The 21,003-nt window shown below is 45.7% G+C and overlaps 1 long non-coding RNA gene across 1 annotated transcript; it reads right to left on the bottom strand.

Moving 5' to 3' along the window:
- Window positions 1-7,463: 7,463 nt before the first annotated feature.
- LOC139827456 (uncharacterized) lies at window positions 7,464-12,572 on the bottom strand. The gene is made up of 3 exons (XR_011738000.1): window positions 12,384-12,572; window positions 8,506-8,580; window positions 7,464-8,212 (listed from the first exon to the last, which is right to left on the bottom strand). It is a non-coding gene; the product is annotated as an uncharacterized lncRNA (long non-coding RNA).
- Window positions 12,573-21,003: the final 8,431 nt, after the last annotated feature.

Genomic DNA, 21,003 nt, shown 5'->3' with positions numbered 1-21,003 from the left:
ACCCACATCAATTGCTTTCGAGGTGCAAAACCCCCTCTGAGCATAGTGCACCCCACTTGGATACACCCCAAAGGTGACCTTGCACATTGTCTGTAGCCATCCCACAATGTGGAGAGTGGTGTCCCTGGCAATGACAACACTGTCCTTGGGGAGCACTGGGACTGTGACTGCAGGAGCCAGGGGACTGGGACAGCCTGGGAGAGCCTTAGAAGCTGATCATGGTTCCTTCCCTTCCTCCTTACCTCCCCAAGCATTTTATATCCCCGAAGCCTTTCCTCCTCTAAGATAATTAAGGGCACAAGAGAAATTAAGCTAATTCTGCTGAGGCTGTTGCATTACTCTTATCATAATTTCTTACTCCCCTGCTTACTACAAGTGCGTAATTAAAGCAGATTTGTCTGCTACAGAATCACAGACTTACAGAATCACAGAATTTCAGGGGTTGGAAGGGGCCTGAAAAGCTCATCCAGTGCAATCCCCCCATGGAGCAGGAACACCCAGCTGAGGTTCCACAGGAAGGTGTCCAGGCGGGTTTGAATGTCTGCAGAGAAGGAGACTCCACAACCTCCCTGGGCAGCCTGGGTCAGGCTCCGTTACCCTCACCGTGAAGAAGTTTCTTCTCATATTTAAGTCGAAGCTCCTGTGTTCCAGTTTGTACCCATTGTCCCTTGTCTTATCATTGGTTGTCACTGAGAAGAGCCTGGCTCCATCCTCCTGACACTCAGCCTTTACATATTTATAAACATTAATAAGGTCACCCCTCAGTCTCCTCTTCTCCAAGCTCCAGAGCCCCAGCTCCCTCAGCCTTTCCTCACACGGGAGATGCTCCACTCCCTTCAGCATCTTTGTTGCCCTGCCCTGGACTCTCTCCAGCAGTTCCCTGTCCTTCTGGAACTGATGGGCCCAGAACTGGACACGATATTCCAGGTGTGGTCTCACCGGGGCAGAGTAGAGGGGAAGGAGAAGGATGAAGCTCCTTGTTCTTCAAGACCAGTTTCAGTTACAGTGGTACTTGGCCTGAGCTTTCAGTGACTCTCAACTGTAGGAAACTCCTCCAAACCTCAGCCAAAATATTCAGCTCCCCAGGGATGCAGGCAGATGTGAATCCCCCTCCTCGGTCACCCTCCACAACGTTTGTGCTGTCAAGTGCTGCCAATTCATGGTGAGTCATACCAGGCTACTGACCGACCTTCCCTGCAATCCCTGCCCAGCTGGCATCAAATGACAGCCTGTGCCATTTTTAAATGCTGCCATCACAGTCACCGCGGCAACCTTAAAACAGACCCTGGTGCCAAGCCCTATGTCTGCTACAGTCACAGCGAGCCTGGGGACAGATTTAGTAGAGGCATAAAGCAAAACAGCACCAAAGGGCACAAGGACAGCACAAGGCCTTTCGTTCCTCTGCAAGAGAGGGATGAGCCTTGTGAGATCTCCAGTATCTTTGTGCCATAGCTTGGTAGTATAAAAAAAGGGAAAGGAGAGAGAGGGAAAACAAGAAGCAGATTGGGCTGGGAGTACCAAGGTGTGCTGGCTACCACCAAATAGTGTTGTCAGTGCTGTGGGGAGCCAAAATTTTGGGTCACCAACTCGAAGACCAGGAGGGACCCTGACTGGGTGAAAACTTGCTGCAGGTCTTACAATTTGCACTTGCAAACTCCTCAGCCCAGCCCCTGCCGTCTGGAAGGGCATCAAGTGTTGATGTACACCCTGCAAGTGACACTGATCCATCCAGGAGCTGCAATTACCTGCTCCACACCTTCCTGCCTTTTATGACTCTGCTTCCTTGCTGGATTTACAAGACTCCAAACAAGCAGTGCTTTATGAAACTCAAGCTTGGACCAGTGCCACTCTCCCAATTTACCCTGCTGTCTCATGTTCAAGAATACAATTATCATGACGTAAAGGGTTACTGAGTGCTAGCAGAGCCATGGTTGTTATCATTTCTAGTGCTATGTGTTCCTCACAAATGTAAGGTAACATATTCACTTAATTTTTTTTCGTTACAGCTACAGTTGCCCTTGCCTTTTGTCTTTAAGGCCCGTATGAGTGCAAACATGAAGACCAAGGTTAAGGGTCATGTGAAAGGGGATCTCTTAGCATATGGTGCACTCACTAGTGTCTGCAGAAATAAAAGTGTTCACCTAAGTGGGTATTTCTTACTTGAAAGTTCAGGTTCAGCAGGAGTATGTACCTCTCCTAGAGATACTGCATCAGGTTAGGCCAGGTCTGAATTTGTTCCTGCAGCTGGTTTTTGTGACCACATTCCCGTAAATACAAGACGAGCAACAATTGCAGGGAGTATGGTTGTTGCCTCTGCCAGCACCTTGGGGCTTTACTACAACGTGGTTATTGATCCCAGTAGATAACAGCGTTATGAACATCCTTTAGAAACCAATATTATCTCCCACAGTTGATTAGGCTGTAAATTAATGGTGATTATTTTCATGATTTTAGAGTCAGCAATAGTTTATTGTCTTTTTTAGTTTGTTTGTTTTTTGAGAAAAGCAATAATCATGGCTTATTTTCATAAGAATGTTCTTAAGGCTTAGATGGGAGTGAATTTCAGAGCTCATTTAAATGAAACACATCCTGAGAATCTTTGCTGAATCAAAGCTTAGAGCCCTCCCAGCACATTGAACGCCTTTTCAACCCCATTCACCTTTTAGTTACAAGATCCTCAGGGCAGAGATTGCTTGAAACGAGTTTCATCTGTGAGGCGGGGAGTGTTGTGATGCCAATAGGATACAGCCTTGTGATAAGGCACGGCTCTGTGTGATGTGATACGTGCTACCGGTGTTTGATGCATTTGATCCCGAACTATGCAAAACAAGAAGAACATTGCATTCCTTTACCTTCTATTCACATGTTTCACCACAAGGGCTGTTATGTGGCCATTCAGCAGTGGGCGTGAAAGATTAACATCTACCACAGCAGAGCCAAAACCTGACTGGAGATAATTATGTTGAAGGTATCTCATCCTCCCTGGGGTCACTCTTCTACCAAGTGCTTTTGCTCAACCTGCCAGTTTTTGAGGGGAGATAAACTCGCTTAAACATGCCTCCTGAGTTGCAGAGCTGTTAATATTGAATAAAGCTGGCTGCTCATTTCCTTTTCGACCTGCTATCTTTTGTGCTTTTGACAATGCTCAAGAAACACATGCTTCATGCTGCTTAAAACTCAAGTGAGGATGTTCCCATTGAGTCATAACCCCAAAGCACCAAGGCAAAGAGCTGTTCAGCCATTAAAGCATGGTTTGGAATGCAGAGAGATGCCAAATCCAGTCTCTGCTCTCTTCAGTATTTGTCAGTTCATTAGGAGATCGAGGGAGTAATGACAAAGTCTAATGGCCTCTTGTTTAGGCTTGGCCCCTTTACACAGTCCATAGAGGGAACTAAAGTATGTATTCAGAAACCCCCAATAAAGGGGTGAGACTCCTCTCACCTAATATTTTCACAGTACATATCTACAGCTATGCCCCAGGCTCCCTTTAGAGCCAGCGGTGAGAAAATGGCATCCCTCGAGGGGGATTCGTCTGACCTATTTTAACCATCACTTTTAGGATGAAATGAATCATGCTCCAGCAGTTCCTATTGCCCTCCACTGTTATAAGCAGAGCCTTGAACATCCCAGGGGCAGAAGCCCACCACCAGTGCCTGCTTTGGGTGTTGTGGTCCCCTCTCCCAGTGAGATGTGGGCTATGTTCATGTGTAGGCTTCTGGCATGTGGAGTGCAACAGGCGATGGGACCAGGCTGGGCAAAAGTAAGGATATTTTCTTTTTCCCTATTAATGAAGAACAAAGAAGACAGCTAAGATCATCTGTTCCGTTGAGGATTTGGGCTTCATCTTTTAAGTGCTTTGTTCATTAATTGATCAAATAGAGCAGCAGGTCCTGTGTTGAGTGGCTCTACTATCCCAGCTGATGAGCTGGGCAGACTCAAAGTAGAAAGCAGGTCCTTCTCCTGCAAAGGAAACCCCCTAAGACTGCCTAAGGCTGCATGAACCGAACTTTCTGTATAAAGATGATTGGGCATAGTTTGCTCTGTTGTCTCTTTCACAGAGAAGACCAGCCTTCTTCTGGAGCTCAGGCTGAAAAACTGCATTTTCTAGAAGTGGGCAATGAAAAAGAACATGGATGTAGAAAAACAACCATTTTGTTGTTGTTGTTGTTGTCGTTGTTGTTTAAAATAACAAATGAAAGACATATTATGCAACTTTGGGGGAGCTCACCCAGACCTTGACATGCTCTGGTCATCAGAGGTAAAAATGGAAATGTAGAAGCTGTGGTGTGTAATTGCAGGACCCTGTTTGTTCTGCAACCCATGCTTGAAAAGTGTATTGGCGTGTGTTTGAAGTACCGATTTGGCATCTCATCCTAGGAGAGCACGTTTCAGTTACTGCATTTCATTCATTTTTATGCCTTTGTAATGCAGATGCAGCTGAACTATACCATTGATTCATGTATATACCTCTTTTCCATATAGATGATGACTGCATCAAAGAAGCCAGCACTCTGAAATAGCATACAGTGAAATATCACAGCAATTCTCATTTGAAGCCTATAGTGGGAGAGCAATTTCCAAAAATGAAGGGCAAAGTTCCTAATCCACAGCAGCTTTTTGCCAGGGAGATGTGGGAGAGAAGAAGCAGGATGCATCCTGCATGAATCATCACTGTAACCACCCTGGATTGATTTACTGAAATTATGAGGAACACCAAAAAGGATTAAAACCTCAAAATGTCTGGTGGAAGGCATTGCCCCAAGGACTGGCTATTGAGAGATAGTGCCATAGTCTTCCTGTTGATTTTAAAGAACTGAGGGCTAAAAGGGTCAAGCTTTCAAGGTAAAATAATTTCTTTTAAAAGATTATGGCACAGCCATCATCACTGCCCATCGTGATGAGGGGTAGAGATATCCCCAGGGCCTGGGAACCTTGTCCCTCCGCAAACAGGGTGACAACGACAACAACCCCTCTTCCTTTACATTCATCCAGCTCATTGATATTGACACATGATTGTTGCTTCTTATGTTATAGACCCTCAAATCCACTGCACATTACTATTGCCACCAATCTCTGTAGGGGTTGAGCTAACCCTTTGTATAGCACGGAGAATGTCCAGGTTTGGGGCCCAGGTTTTGCCAACAGCAGTGGCAATATCTCCTTGGGGTTCCTCCTCCACGTTTTGCTTTATGACCCCATCCCAGTCTGCCTGGCTGGAGGGAGAGGGGCACAAGACACCCCCATACTGGCAGTGGCCCACACTGAGCCCAGTCCTGCATGTAGTGATCTGCCTTGCTGATGCCTTTCACCTTACCCAAAAACTATCCCTGCAATCCCAGTCTCTGGGCGCTCTGCGGACTGGGAGGGTGTGAGGGACCCGTGTTTCTGTGGAGTGATTCAGTAGGAAGAAGCAGAACTTTTATTGTCCTTTAAGACACATCACACCCAGTGTCCTCACTTCATATTTTGCAAGTTTATTCTTACATTCAAATTCAACTCAGAGCTATCATGGACCCCAAAGGCCAGTCCTGGTTCTGCAGGTCCTTGGCAACAATCTCCTAGGCTGTTACTTTCCTTTGCTCATTCTCTGTGAATATCTGCTGCTGACCCCTCTATTCTGCTCAGCCTCTTCTTTTGCTTGCCCTTGGACAACTTCTCTGTCCATGGACGTGAGAGTTTCTCCTGCAGTGGTTCAGCCTCATGAGCTCCCTTTAGGGTTGTGGTGTGCAGCCATTGTGTTGCCTCCCATTTACCATGTCCTGGCCTGGGTTTCTGCCCACTCAGTCCTGTCCAAATCTTCTGCAAGGGAGAGATCTGACTTATCTAGTTCTCAGTCATCACCACGGGGCCCCTGGGTGAGAAATCCTGGAGTGTGAGAGTTCAGAGCATCTCTTCAGTGCAGAAAACTGACTTGGAGCAAGTTTCTCTCAGTACTATAGAATCACAGAATAGTTTGGGTTGGAAGGGACCTTCAAAGCTCACCTAGTCCAACCCCCTGCTTTAAGCAGGGACATCTTCAAACAGGCTGCTCAGAGCCCCATCCAACATGGCTTTGAATGTCTCCAGGGATGCAGCATCACATCAAGGAACTCAGCATGAAAGGTAAGGTGCAAGTACAGTGTACAGCCCTCACCTCTCTGTGCTCACTTAACAGCTCAGTCTTTTCCCACACTATTTTTTTGCCAGCTCTCCTTGCTGATGGAAAAGAAAGGAGAGAAACAGAGATGAAAATGTGCCTCCCAGGGGTGTCTGTTTCTTCCTGGGCAGCCATTGGTATCTGGATATAACAATATGTTTCCTCCACATTTTAGAGAAACCGAGAGAGGCTCAGGCAGGGAAGCTCAGAACTAAATTACCAGCCAGGTCATTTCCACTTCGAGCTGTCGGAGCTCAAACAGAGGGAGGAGAAGGGCTGTTTGTTGGTTTTTCCTTCCCAGCTCAACAGGCACACTGACGCTGCAGCACCCTGGAAAACACGTCAGATGTGGATCCTTCTATCCAAGAGCAAAACAGGAGAAACTGTAGCACTCACTAAAGATAAAGACCTCCTCTCAACACAGTGGCTTCTTTATAAACCAGCCAGGGGTTGCAAAGTCTGGAAGAGATGCGCATGAGCTTACCACGGGGAAGAAAAGAGGGTGAGGAGGTCCTAGAAACGAAGACTTGAAAGGATGTTGAGAGACCCGGTAGTCTCTCCACCATCTGCATGGTTCAGTTCTGGGCTCTGCTCTGTTTTAGGCTCTCCCCACGTTCAGGGGCGTTCATTTGGGGAGGCTGGATACCCACTCCTCGCTATTTTTAAAGATGAATGTTAATATGTTTAATTGCCAGTACTCTAGGAACAGAGCCAGGGCTAAAAAATATCGAGCAAGAAACTGCCAAGAAACACTGTTAAACAGGATCTAGGAAAAAAGCCAGACACAAAAATTTATGATCGTTATCTCTGCAATAATAATTTCACAGTGGTCAAGCGAGGAGCAGAACAAAGGTCATTGGTTTCGTATCAGCTGCAGTTTGTGAAATCCTTTGTTTCCTTTAGCATGAGCTTGCCCTGTGGGTCTCCTGTCCCGAAGAAGACCGTACAAATGAATTAAAAAACCTGGCATTCCAGACTGATTCGCCTCCATTCTTTTCTCAAGACCAAAGAACCATGCAATTCCAAATCAGAAACATCCCTAGGACTGGTCAAAGCTCAGCCCAGATCCTCGTCCAGGGAAGAAGCATATTTCACCTCATTTTTTAAACTAAATCCATAGGAATAGTCCAGTGTTACTAAAACCACTTCGATTAACATCAACAGCCATGACAGGGTATCTATTTTGCATTTGCACAAATGCAAGACCCAACTTCATCTCAGGTTTCCTCCCTTTCAGCAAGATGGGGCACAAGCAAGGCACCGTGAAGACTTCTGAAAATAAATTAAAGGAGAAGAGGCTCCTTTTTATTATTATTATTTCCTGGTTTTATAGTAGAAGCAATTCTAGGCAAAAATATACACAGTTTGCTTCTTGAGACTGCTGCCAAGATTCCCAACTCTACAGCAAGGATCAGGTTTCAGAATATTTCCAAACCAGCGCCCACAGAATTAATTGACTATCCAAGAATTTTGGCTTTGGATGTTATTTATTTTTAAGGTAAAGTTCTGGTCCCAGTGACTGCAGAGAAAAACCTTGAAAACATGATCTCCACGAGCCTTAATGACTCAGAGGGTGGGATTCTGTTGCCTACGCACAGGAGCCTGGTGCCATTTGAGATGCCCTTGTACATCTGAGACATCCCACGGTGTTGGCAAAGTGACACGGAGCCGAGGGAAGACGAGCAGCAGCCAGAGCCAGAGTCTGAGGCTGGATACCTTATAGCATCTAACTTGGCTCTAGGAAACTGTGTTTAGACAGCTGAATCGAGCTCTAACGCACACATATAAAATATATATAATCAAATCAATCAGTCACTCAATCAATCACAGGAGATCTTTCCAAATCTTCAGATTTCACGTCTGTTCTGGAGGCAATTTCAGCAATATTTCAACGCTCAGGACCATGTTAGAAACACATTATTTGCTTCACCGACACTTCCAAGCATACTGAAGCATTCATCTGGCCCAGGCTCTCTGCTCCCCACCCTTTCTGCTAACGTCCTCTTCTCCATCCTCTGTCCTTTCTGCAGCTCTACCACAGTCATGGGATATGTCGTTCCTTGCCTGATCTCCAGGCTGAAAGAGAAACAGAGTTGTTTCTTTTATTTTTTTTTCTTATTTTCCAAAGGAGAGGTATGCAAAATGATGCAGGAGGCAAAGACTTTCCACCAGGAGAAGGGGGAAAAGCTGTGACATGGTTTATGGAGCCCTGAGGGGCAATAGAAGGGGCTGGCACACAAACCATCAGCAGCTCCGGGGCAGCATTACCTCAGCAAGTCAGAGCCTCCATGGAAAAGCGGGATATTTTTAGTTTACCCAGTGTATTTAAATCATCTTGGAGTACATTAAAATTATAGTAATTATCCCACCTTCTCATGTGAGATGCTGGGAGGTGATGGATTGGTGGATTGTGTGCTGGTGGAGTTATCTTCGGCAAAGTCCTTCTGCAAAACAGAATAATTTTGTTTCCACAATTTACAGCTGTGGCATTCCTGGCCCATTAATACTTGACATCTGAATACCGGGATCTGTTCACATCACACCCTTTTCCCTCCAGCAGCCGCCTCTCGGAGCAGCCCGGAGCTGAGACGACCACTGTGACAAAAACCCCTTCAAAATAAAAATGCGTTTACACAGTGCTGGAGTTGTGAGGTTACACATGCAGGCGAGGTTGATGTTTTCTTCGCAGCAATATTTAACCTCTGAATGGTTTCTGCTTTCTCCTGCACAGCTGCATTGTGGGGCAATGCAGGGAAACATGATGTCTCCCAGGACCTACTCTCATCTTGCTGCCCTCACCAGTGCAGACATGAGGCTTCGGTTTATTTCACTGCAGCAGCATCATTTAAACAGAGCTGCTTAAAAATGCAACTTTTTACCCAAGAAAGGCATTTGCTTTTTCAGAAGGTTCATGTTTCTGACTGCAAAACAAAAATATGGGGGACTGAACAAAACAATCTTTTTTTTCTTTATGAGAAAGTCATTTCACTTATAAATGAAGTCACCAGCAAATTCTTGTTTATCGGTGTTTTAACCACTCTTTTGAAAGATGGTGCTTCTGAACTCAAGATGAAGTCTCTTCCCCTCTCTCTGCTTCTTTTCATCAAAGTAAGAATTTTATCATCATCTGAAAAAATGGTTCCTGTCTCTAGTTGATGCGTCAAAGTCAGGGAGAAGTCCTCAGAATCACTCCTGGTGAAGTGACACATGTTTCTGACAAGCCTTGAACTGTCCCCCAGCCCAGCATGATGTTGGAGATCTGTAAAGCCCAGAGCAATCTTGGAGGTCCCTCCAGCCCATTGTCACCTTCGAGGTTCCAAACAGCGATGGCAACCGGGTCCTTGAAGCCCTTGCGGGGTGTGATTCCTCCACAGTGAGTCCAGGCAATCCAAACACTTGCAAGGAGAAATAAACCGGGATCCTTTCAGGCCAGACATGAGGAAGAAATATTTTACAGTGAGAGTGGTGAAACCCTGTCCCAGGTTGCCCAGAGAGGTCGTGGATGCCCCATTCCTGGAGACATCCCAGGCCAGGCTGGACGGGGCTCCGAGCAACCCGAACTGGTGAAGATGTCCCTGCTCATGGCAGGGGTGGCACTGGGTGAGCTTTGGAGGTCCTTTCCAACTCAAACTGTTCTATGATTCTTTGGTTGAGGCAAGCAATTCCCATCCTGGCTGACAGCACTTGGAGCATCCCAGGACACCCCCGGGATGTGCTGGGAAGATCATCTTATCCCAAGACAGGATCCATGCACAGACATCTGCAAACCTCCACCCCGCCTCCTCTCCTCCAGCTTGGATGGAGAAATCTCCATCACCCTCCTCTGCACGTGGGAAACCTTGCCAGCATCTGGCCATTCCCCTGCCTCACACCCATGTTCTCTGGCTCCTCCCCAGCTCTTCCAGAAGCATGTTCCTGATTATTTACTCTCTTGAAATGCTGCAGAAAAACACTGCTTTTCCTGAATACCAAGTAAGGAAGGAAAAAAAAAAAAAGCACATTCCCTTCCTGGAGTGTGTTTTTTTCTCTGGTGTGAAGTTCGCTGTTATTGCTGAAAGCTTTTGTGACCCTTGGAGATACTTGATCCAGGTGACCTCTGATGCTCAGGACGCTGATACAGTCCCACACTGAGTTTATTCTTGCACAGATCTTATATATCTATCCATCCATCTATCCATACACATAACTATCTTCCTCTTTCTCTTTCTCATTCCAGTGCTATCTGATCAGTTCTTGGCTTTCCTTACGCTCCTTTCATCGAATTAATGTCTTTCCCCAGAGGATGTTTTCTCTCTCTCCCGGATTTTCTCTTTTTACACCCGATCATTTCCCTCTCCATCTTGCCTTCTCCAGACCCGCTCCCCTTCTCTCCCTGCTGCCAATTTACAGTTGCGTTATGTATTCAGCATAACATACATATATATATTTAAATAGGATGATTTCCACTAACGTAAACAGTCTGGCCCATTAATTTCAATAGTGGAGCTGACAGCTCGGGCCCGGAGTCTCATTGCCTGGTGACACATGAGTACAGCTGCTTGAACTTGACGGGTAACTGTTTCCAGCGCCTCGGTGCACATCTGCAGGAGGAAGGAAATACTTTCTCTAACGCTGGAAAAAATAAAAGCGCCTAGATTTCCCTCCTCCCCCATGCCCAGATGATGATATTCATCATTCAAACGTTTCGGCTGAGTGGGTGTTTAATTCAGAGATTGGAGGGGGGCATTTATGGTGTGTTACGAGCCTTGCTGTCGATCCTTTGTTCCAACCGCTGCGGTGTTTGCGCTACCAAGGACTTCTCCCAAGCCCCCAAAAGAGCTGCCATATACCCAGCAACACTGGGTACCCCGGTATCTTCGGAACTGTTTGCTTAATTAAAACTGAGAATGGTGTCTCTTCTCAATGAGGTTGCTATATTGATTAATTACAGCACAAAGGATCGAGCAGCATGATTTCTTTGAGATAGGTCTAGTGTAACCTCGAACAGATCATGCCGAGAATGGGCCAAGTCCTGACCTGAGACACCAGCTTTGCCGATGTGACCCAGAAGATTAAGTTAGCAAAGCTCCAGGAATTAGCTCAGACTTTTCAGGGTTTCACTTCCAGTGGCTCCAGGAAAATGTGATTAACTCCATCAACCCCTCCAGCTTTGCTTCCTCAAAGTACCTCAAGTGTTTCCACCACATCATTAGCCACCTGGAAAGACTGAGATACCCATAGAAAACATGTTGTCCTTCACTCTGTTGGTGAGTTGTGTCACCTGGCGTATGATCTTCACTGGGCAGCTGGACAGAAGGAGGAAATGGGCCACAAATGCCACTTCTGGGGCACAGCCATGGGGGATAATCGCTATCTCAAATCTGAGTGAAGATGGAAGAAGTGCCGTGCAAGTAATGCTGTTATTTCAGCGGGACAGCAAGAGAAACCAAGTCTGCTGGACTATGTGCTCCTGTCCCCCTGAGTATAAACCACAATTTTCAATCTCTAATGTTTGGGTTTTGGTTTTTTTTTCCCTTTCTGAGAAAAAAAAAAAAGGTGCTGGGGATATCGACCTGTTGCTACTTACATAATTCTTGCCACAGCATGCAGCAGCTTTGGCTGGAAATAGAGAATGAATACAGGCCTAAACATGTCAAAAAGTGTCAGAAAGTGTCCTTCTGCCTCCGTGACAATCTTCTAGCAGCCCTGTCCTTTGCACATTGCAGTATGTTATTTGAAAATGTTTTCATTATGTTCTTGCCACATACCGGGCAGTTTGGTCTTCTTTTATGTTTTAACTCCTGGCAACTTTAGATGAGATACTGAGAGCTCTGGGCTCTTTCTGGAGAGCAATCAGCTACTTTAATACGCACAAAAAAGAAATATCTCCCACTGAAGTCAAGGTCATGGGGCTGGACTTCAGATGATGTCTAGAGCACGAGTAAGGATATTTATAGGGAAAAATCACCCAGTTTGCTGTACTGCCAAGCAAAGGTCTTGGAAAGCACAATTTCTGCACAGTTCCTGTTAAACAAGAGCAGGCTCACTCACAGACCTTGTTTCTAAACACAGGCTGAAGAAGTGTGAAGATATGAGCAACTGTTGAAGTTGGCCCTGCTTTCAGCGGGGAGGTGGATTGAAGTATCTCCAGAGGTCCCTGCCAACCTATTTTTTTCTGTGTTTCTGCAGCTCTGTGATATCATTTACTGTATCTAGGTGGAAGCTGAATTCTGGAGCTGCTAAAATTCAATAGGTTACAGAGTTTTACCTTTAGATCAGAGATCTTGTGAGATGCCTCATCAATCCTCTGTCCTACCAGGCTTTGGTTCCCCTCCTTGTAGGGTCAGATGAAGGTAGAATCCATAAAAAATAGGTTTGGCAGTGCCATGTGCCATAGACACTATGGGCTTTTTTTCCTAAAAAGAGATAAATCTGATCTGGATTTAAAAAACAAGACCTCCTTTCTGAAGTCTGTTCAAAAAGCAACAGCAAGCAACATCATTCTGTAACTGATTAACCGAACTCAAAGAGCCGTTCATCTGATCCAGAGTACATATTTGCATTCAATAACATGGTCATTTATTGCACCTTGTGACCTACTGAAACATGAACAAGGCTTTTCCTTTCCCTATATTTCACTGAGTTTCCTTTTAACACAATAGCTGTCTCCAGGCCCACAAGTTTGTCCTGATGAGCCTGGATTTTCCAGAGGAAACTCCTACCTATTTTGTGGTTTTCATTTTGTGTCTTCTATAGAGCAGCAAATTTCGCAGTCCAGCTGGTAAGTTAGAGGTGGGAAAGAAGGGACTTTGTTTAGGTTTTTTGAGCACTGATGCTAAAGCACCTGAGGAGTTGATGGACAATTTTACACAAATATCAAGGCTGAGCCAAACTCTTGCATTAGCACCTTTAAGGGTATATGTCCAAGCATCCCTTCCTTCTTGATTTGATTCAGAGTAGGAAATTAGATGGTTCTTGTATGTGATCTTGTCTCACAATTAGTTTGGGGTTGAAATGATGCAACGTCAGCTTGTACTGTTGATGAACTGAACCATACTGAGACCTCTGTTGCCTGTAGTGGGATCCCAGGCAGACTAATCTAGACAGACATCACAGCATTTAACTGACTGAATCCCAGCTCTAGTCCTAGAGGGAGGAGACCAAGTGATCTAACAACGGTCTGCTTAGTCATGTTTTCAGATTGTGTATTCATCACCACCACCTTTTAAACCATCTTTAAAGATCTTGCTTTTCTGGTTGGCTTCTTGCACAAATCTAGCACCACCTGGGTGTAATTTGCCCTTAAATTTGCACTCCTCAGGGGTCCACTTCTGTGATTTTGGAGCCATCTAATAACAAGCAGAAGACTATCATCTCCTCTGAGTCTCTTGATCTCAGCCCACAAGTCCAAATACGCTGCCAGTCCATCTCCTTCCTACAACACATATCCCAGAAAACAAAGGATGATGCTTATCTGAAAAACTGCCTAGAACAGTTCAGACAAGATCAGATGTAGAAATGACCCATCTTCTACATAAAGGGAGACTTCCATGATCAGTCCTTTTGGAGACATCCATGCTGTGGACATGTAAAGGCTGTTGAGATGAGCCCCTAGTCCAAGAAACACAAAAAGACTACACCACTGTGGGACATAGGAGATGAGAATGGTCACATTCTTTCCCATCCTCACTTTGAACTAATTTGAGCTTGTTTGCTTTCTGCAGAGCAATAAAATAAATTTATAGTTGGTCCCTTGCCTGTGTCTGGTTTTGAATAGGGCTCTGAAAGACACAGCGGGAAAGGATTTGGGCTGCCTTAAAGCATGGACCACATGGTAAATTATTTATTTGCCTGTTTATATCCTGTAGTAAAAAATACACAAACAAAACCTTCCTTCTTCCACTCTTAAAATTCTTAATTTATGTACATAGCCAGTTTATACAATCCCCAGCTCAGTTTGTTTAGATCATACACGGTGTCTGAAAAATTTGCAAGTGCTTGGAGAGCTTCAGTGGCACAAACAAGTACTCGTTCTTCTGTTATTGCAGGAAGAACTGAGGCACGTTCAGACCCAGCCAGAGCAGGATTTCAGGTTCAAAGGAGCAAATTTGGGAATATCTTCAGAGGATTTTAATTTTGGGGACCAAAGTCCAGGGCCTGTGTCCTACCTTGCATATTGTATGTTCCTTCATCTCATATACCCTCCTTTTGCCCAGACAAACAGTTCCTTGGGTCAGGAGAAACTTCTTCCTACGACTCTGCACCCAGCACAGGATAATGGGCCTTTTCTCTTGAATAGTGGTGAAGTTTACAGCTCCTTTCCATATCTAAATGCTATGTCTGAGGGAAAGAAAAGGTAGTCATAGGTTTCATTCACTTTGGCACTGAGTGTGAACTGAGATGCCCCCGGATGCAAGCAGTGAGTGATAGGTTTTATGGTGATGTGTAGGGTGAGCTAAACTCTACCAGTCCAGAGAAGGTGTTGAAAGTCATAGAAACATAGAATAATTTGGGTTGAAGGGACCTTCAAAGCTCATCCAGTGCCACCCCTGCCATGAGCAGGGACATCTTCACCAGCTCAGGTTGCTCAGAGCCCCGTCCAGCCTGGCCTGGGATGTCTCCAGGGATGGTTCATCCACCACCTCTCTGGGCAACCTGGGACAGGGTTTCACTACCCTCAGTGTAAAAAATTTCTTCCTCATGTCCAACCTGAATCTCCCTCCTTTAGTTTAAAACCATCACCCCTTGTCCTATTGCAACAGGTCTTGCTCAAAAGTCTGTCCTCGTCTTTGTTATAAGCCCCTTTTAAGTACTGAAAAGCCACAATGAGGTCTCCCTGGAGCTTCTCTTCTCCAGGCTGAACACCTCAACTCTCTCAGTCTTCCCTCACGTGGGAGATGTTCTACCCCTCTGATCATTTTTATGGTCTCATCTGAACCCTAACAGGTCCATGTCTTTAAAGTACTGAGGGTTTCAAAGCTGGCATATCTCTTGAGTCTCCCAGGGTCAAATTTGTCTCAGCATGAACATAATTTGCAGACATCACCTTGATCTAGAAAAGCAGGCTGGAAGTTTTACTGGCCATCCTCATCCTGCTGGCCAGCTGGCAGGTGGATCTGTGCATCAGATGTGCCTACGCCACAAAGAAATGTTGCAGCATTACTTCTCTCTCAATCACCTATTATTAGTTATCAGGACATCCAGCTGAAACGGAGAGCTGAGTTGCATGTGAGGGAGTGCTGGGATCAGCTTTCCAAGCTGAAGGGAATATAAAACAGTATTTTGGTGACAGACCATATAAAAAAGCAGTTCAAAGGTAGTCACCCTACCCATCTTACTCCAAGTACTTTCCAGAGCACCTGACAGTATGTGATGTGTTTGCCCTCACCACTCACTATGAGGGTGTCACAGGCATGGAGAAAAGGCACAATGACTGTTCTCCTCAGCTCTGCCCTCACCTGTATTTCCCCAGCTCAAACCTGACCCTTTCTTCCCCTTAAGCCAGCCATCTCTTTAGACCCATTGAGTGATGGGATTCTGATTTGGGCAGTGCTGGCCCAGAATTACCAATCCATCATCTAAAATTATTGTTCAAATCTCAGGCACCTCCAGGAAAGTTAGGTGTTTATGCTGATAAAAACTGATCCTTCTAAATCTTCAACCGTGACCTTTTCCACAGAATCTCAGAATGTTTGGGGTTGAAAGGGACCTCTGGAGATAATCTAGGCCAACCCACCTGCTAAAGCATGTTCGCCTTTATCATCGTATGAGCTTGAAACATGTGTTTCAAAAAAATGAAAACCAAAAGGGTCTGGTAATCACCTGACTCCAGGAAAATGAAAGAACAGCAGTAAACCTCATGGCTCTACCAAGGAGAGCTGGGAGGTGTGTTTTCCTTTGTCTCTTGTCAATGGTGCCTAAAATGCCACATCCACTAGACATGCAACTCTTGACGAAATCTGAAGCAAAATTGACCCAAAGGTTGGATGTGCTGACCTTTACTTATTCTATTTAACTGTATTTTCTTCCTGAGTAAAAAGAGCTTTTTTATGATTTTCAGCAATTCATTTCTTCTGCTTCCCATTCTATTCTCATCAAAAGGTTATTGCATGTTGACTTTCATCACTATAGATACAAGAAAATGAATACTACCTTGATATATCCATACCGATGCTTTACTGCATTTCCAAGCAAGTCTCTGGAGAAATTAGGAAAGATTGCTCAAGCTTGTTTCAAAACCTTGCTGAACATGAAAAGTGCTCTTAGCTTCCAGTAAGACCAGAAAGCAAACAGTGTAGCTCAAATTTACATATGACCCTCCAGTGCTGTGTTTTTTGATAAACCAGCGAGCCTGACAGAGCTAATGGCTCAGAAAACCTCAGAATGGTGATCTCTGGTTGACTGGGAACTAAGGACTCCAATCTTCCACCAAGATCATCCCTGGAGTAGGTAACTTATTTCAATGAATGCGTATGAACATCAGTCTCAACTTTAGGAGTCATCTCAATGAAGACCCAAGCTTAAAGTTACCAAAAAATCTTCAATCAGTACCTGGTTCCTTCATGTTGCAAAAAATGTGCTACTGGTCTTTCCAGTTATTTGATGTGTTTGGGCACTTGCTCTGCACTGATGTCCAACATGATGGGGTTCAACTCTTAGACACTGAGCCCTTTAAAATTATGTTAACAATAACAGTCATAATAGTGCTAATGTCTGCTGTTAAAACTTTGCCAAGCTACAAAAACAAGCACGACAACTAATTCAGGTCTGACATGACTGTCTAAAATTTTCTCTAAGGCCACCGCATCCCTGTCAGACATCGCCACTTCTGTCTTTCGTTCCTTGACTGCCATTTGTTCATCACATCACCCCATGAGGGAGATGTTAATGGACAGACTAACAGGAACAGGAAAGAAACCATTGTGTCTACACTCAGGAGCAGAGTGCACATCTTTGCCATGGCACAATGCAGTCATTGCAAAATACCACCATGGGGCTGAGAGGAGCAACCAAGAGCAGAGCAGTGCTTGCTTTCTGAGGAGTGTGGTGGCTGTGCCTAAGTCCTCACTGTGATGGTGACATGGGCTGGAATTTACCCTGTGGACTCACAGTGTCAGAAGCAAAAAATTTAGTCACCTAACTATGGGTGGTTTGTGCCGTCTGAGATTTCTCGGAGCACCCAAGTCCTCCACATGCACCGGGCAGACACCAGACCCAGAGAACACTGGCTTTGCAGATGACTTGTGCCTTTCTAGAGTGGTAGCAAGAGGTCAAGTATGACATCTTATGACATCTAAAATACCATTGTCCTTTGTATTGGGCAACCAAATCACACTTTAAGGCCCAGTCATTTGCATCACACCTAATCTGGGTGTGGAACAACAACATCTGGGTAGGAACAACCCCAGGTTCCAGTATAAGTTGGGGAATGACCTATTAGAGAGCAGCGTAGGGGAAAGGGACCTGGGGGTCCTGGGGACAGCAGGGTGACCATGAGCCAGCACTGGGCCCTTGTGGCCAGGAAGGCCAATGGTACCTGGGGTGGGTTAGAAGTGGGGTGGTCAGTACGTTGAGAGAGGTTCTCCTGCCCCTCTACTCTATATAAAGGGTGAGTGTCAGGAGGATGGAACCAGGCTTTTCTTGGCGACAACCAATGATAGGACAAGGGGTAATGGGTTCAAACCGGAACACAAGAGGTTCCACTTAAATATGAGAAGGAACTTCTTCTCAGTGAGGGTGTCAGAGCCTGGCCCAGGCTGCCCAGGGAGGTTGTGGAGTCTCCTTCTCTGCAGACATTCAAACCCGCCTGGACACCTTCCTGTGGAACCTCAGCTGGGTGTTCCTGCTCCATGGGGGGATTGCACTGGATGAGCTTTCCAGGTCCCTTCCAATCCCTGACATTCTGGGATTCTGTGATTCTGTAATCACTGCAAAATATGAACTTCATCTCCATTGACTGCCACAGCAGTTGAGACATCTTGCTCACATGGAGAAGCCCACATGCAGAGACCTAAATTCAGATGTTTAATTTGGTCACTGCATTGCAATCATGGCGCTTCACGTGTAGTTATTTCTCAGTCTCAGAGGCGATGACTGCATCCAGGGACGCGTGGGGCCTGTCATTAGTATTATTTATGGGAATCTCTGTGGAGAAGAGTCAAGTCCTGTGGTCCAAAGTAGACTTTTCCAGTCTCCAGTTACGGGAAACATTGCTGGGATGCATCTCATTTGGTTTATCTCCCTTGTAGATGTCTACATCCAAACTTGTCAGCCTGGGCTTTTTTTTTTTTCACAATTCAGATCTATCTAAACAGTCTGGGAAATGGAGACTCAATTCATCCTGGAGTTGGCATCTAAACCAGAGCAAATGAATCATGCTCTAGTAGTGCCTGTTTCAGTCCACTGACTGAAGGAGGAACCTGTGACAGTGAGTTCAGAGACAGATATTTGCACCGGAGCCATCCAAAGCGAGGTGAGCTGGATGCCATCTCTGATTTCTGAACCATTCCGCACCCTCAAGTATACGAAATTAATAAGGCAGGGCTGCGAGCAGAGCACAGGAGGGATCTTCTCCAAGTTCACACTGCTGGGCACTGGAGCCCAGAAGACTATCGTGGGTGGGAGTGAGCCCATCTGAACAGCTTGCTGCCACCTGGAAGCCGAGCTGAGAATGAGAACCAGATGGTAAAATGCGAGACCTTGATTAATAATAATATGAATGCCTACTCTGTACAGCAGGCTCCTCATCAGCAGATCTCAGTGTGCCTCATGTACAAGGTGACCATCGATGTCTGAGAAGTTATCTGTGATCACTTCGCAGCTGAACAAGACTCTGGAGTCCCAAGCCCAGATTGGCACCGCATGTGTCTCTTGAGTAGCCCAGCCTCCAACCAGCCTTCAAATGTGTAATTTTGGAGTCAGACCTAGAAGTTGTCTGGATGCAAATTGAAAGTCAGGTCTGGGATCAGACTGGGACAAGACTGCTCACACAGGGATAACCTGAAGCACAAGAGACATGCCAGGGGATGCTTCATGCGACGTTTCCCTCCTATGCCAAATTCCTGGACTTTGCCCTGCCTCCAGCGGCAGGACCTGTCCTGCCATTTCTCTACCTGGTCTCCACCTTCCTCTCACTACCCGCAACAACTGGGGGACTCAGGGTGAAAAGACTAGGCTTCTTCTTGAAGAACAGGTTTTCCCTGGCTTGATTTGCTGTTTCTAAACTTCTTCACTTTCTCACGGTGAGAGGCACAAAATTTTAGCACATCAGATGAAAACACTCATTTAAAAACAATACAACCCAGGGGCCTCCACACGTTCCAAAGCCCAGCCCGCCTCGCCAAACGTGCGTTTCCCCTGCAACCCAGTGTTTCAGACACCTTTCCAACAAGCAAGCAGCCGTGACTGTAATGGCCGAGCTAAAGCTCGTTGCACAATTGCTGTGGCTGCACAGGCTGCCACGACCAAGCACACGTGCAAAGGTCCTGTTGCACACCCAGCATGCGGCCCTGGAAGGTGCCCAGCAGCTTGGCGATGCAGCCAAGCAAAGCGGTCCAAGCCTGCCGAAAACCTGGCACGCTGGATGCAATACGGCAAAATGCTTTTCCCCATCTGCTCCCTCATGCTTATTGATTGGAATATTAATAAAAACTTGTTCAAAGCTCCCTCGGCGTCTGAGATTACTTGGGAATAGTCCAGTGCTCCCGCCCCAGCCATGCTGGTAATGAGGGGACTGGGGGATCAAAAGCATTTTAAAATGGCCTTGCTAATCAATCATCAACAATTGGGTAAATTAAGCCCTGCAGTCTTTCCTTTTGTGAGAGAGGGATCTGCCGGACGTGTCTTTAATGAGCAGATTCCTATCCCTTTAATATTCCTTAATACCTTTCTAGAGGAAATGAACCATGGGGAGAATTTGTTGGTGGAATGAGAGGAATGCAGATAACTGCAGGCCTCTACTTTCTCACATGTAGGCTGAGAAACCCCGGCTGGATGAGGGATGCTGGCTTTCACGGCAGGGCAATTTCCTTCCAAAGATCCTGATAACGCTTCTGATAACTCCTTTGGCCAGTGCCACTGCCAAAAGCAGCCGCTTGTTTTTGTCCTCATTGCCAAGCTAAGCCCTGTCCTTCCTCATCTCCTCCAAGGATCATGTCCATCTGTGCCTCTAAGGATCATGTCCATCTGTAGTGAAGGCTTGTTCTTTAAAGCCCATCAGGAGGAAGGGCACACTACTCCCAAGGTAATGGCCCCAGAAACAGATTCCTGTTAATTATTAACATGCAAAAGGCAATGCAAACACTACGTGAAAGCAAAGAGGCTTGGCTTATTGTGGGACTTTACTGGAACTGCTGGCATTTTTTACCTATTTCCATAGTATGAGTCATGGCTTATTCCATAGGTCCCTCTGGGAGGCCTTTAATGAATCCCCTTGAGACTTGGGACATGGGAGATACCCGCTTTGTGTCTTCCTCTCTTCCTGTGGTACATTGTACTTAGGGTCTTTCATTGTAGGCCTTAAGTGTGTTAGTAGGTCTTAGGAAGAGTTTTGTGGCCTATAGTAAGTCTTGACTATGGGATAATGGGTTCTGCAGAGCTTTTGTGCTTGGAGACATCTGTCACACCATGGTATCCCACCACACTTCTTGGCAGCTTTCAGAATATGAGGAGCTTCTGAGCAGTCTACAAATGGTACCTGTCTACAAAGGGACAGGGCTTATAAGAAGACATACACCGCAGCTCAGCTAAATTCAAATGGCTCCAGAAGTGAATAATTTGGATGCTTTGGGCACTCACTAGAAGATCTCCAAATTATGCAAAGGAAAACCATGTTGTTCCTACATATCAGGATTATACTTGCCTAAACACTGTGAGAAGAGAATCAGACC

Source organism: Patagioenas fasciata, chromosome 2 (genome assembly GCF_037038585.1).
Source record: "Patagioenas fasciata isolate bPatFas1 chromosome 2, bPatFas1.hap1, whole genome shotgun sequence".
Lineage (NCBI taxonomy): Eukaryota > Metazoa > Chordata > Aves > Columbiformes > Columbidae > Patagioenas > Patagioenas fasciata.
Note: the sequence above shows the minus strand (reverse complement) of the source record. Positions and strands in the feature narration are given on the sequence as shown.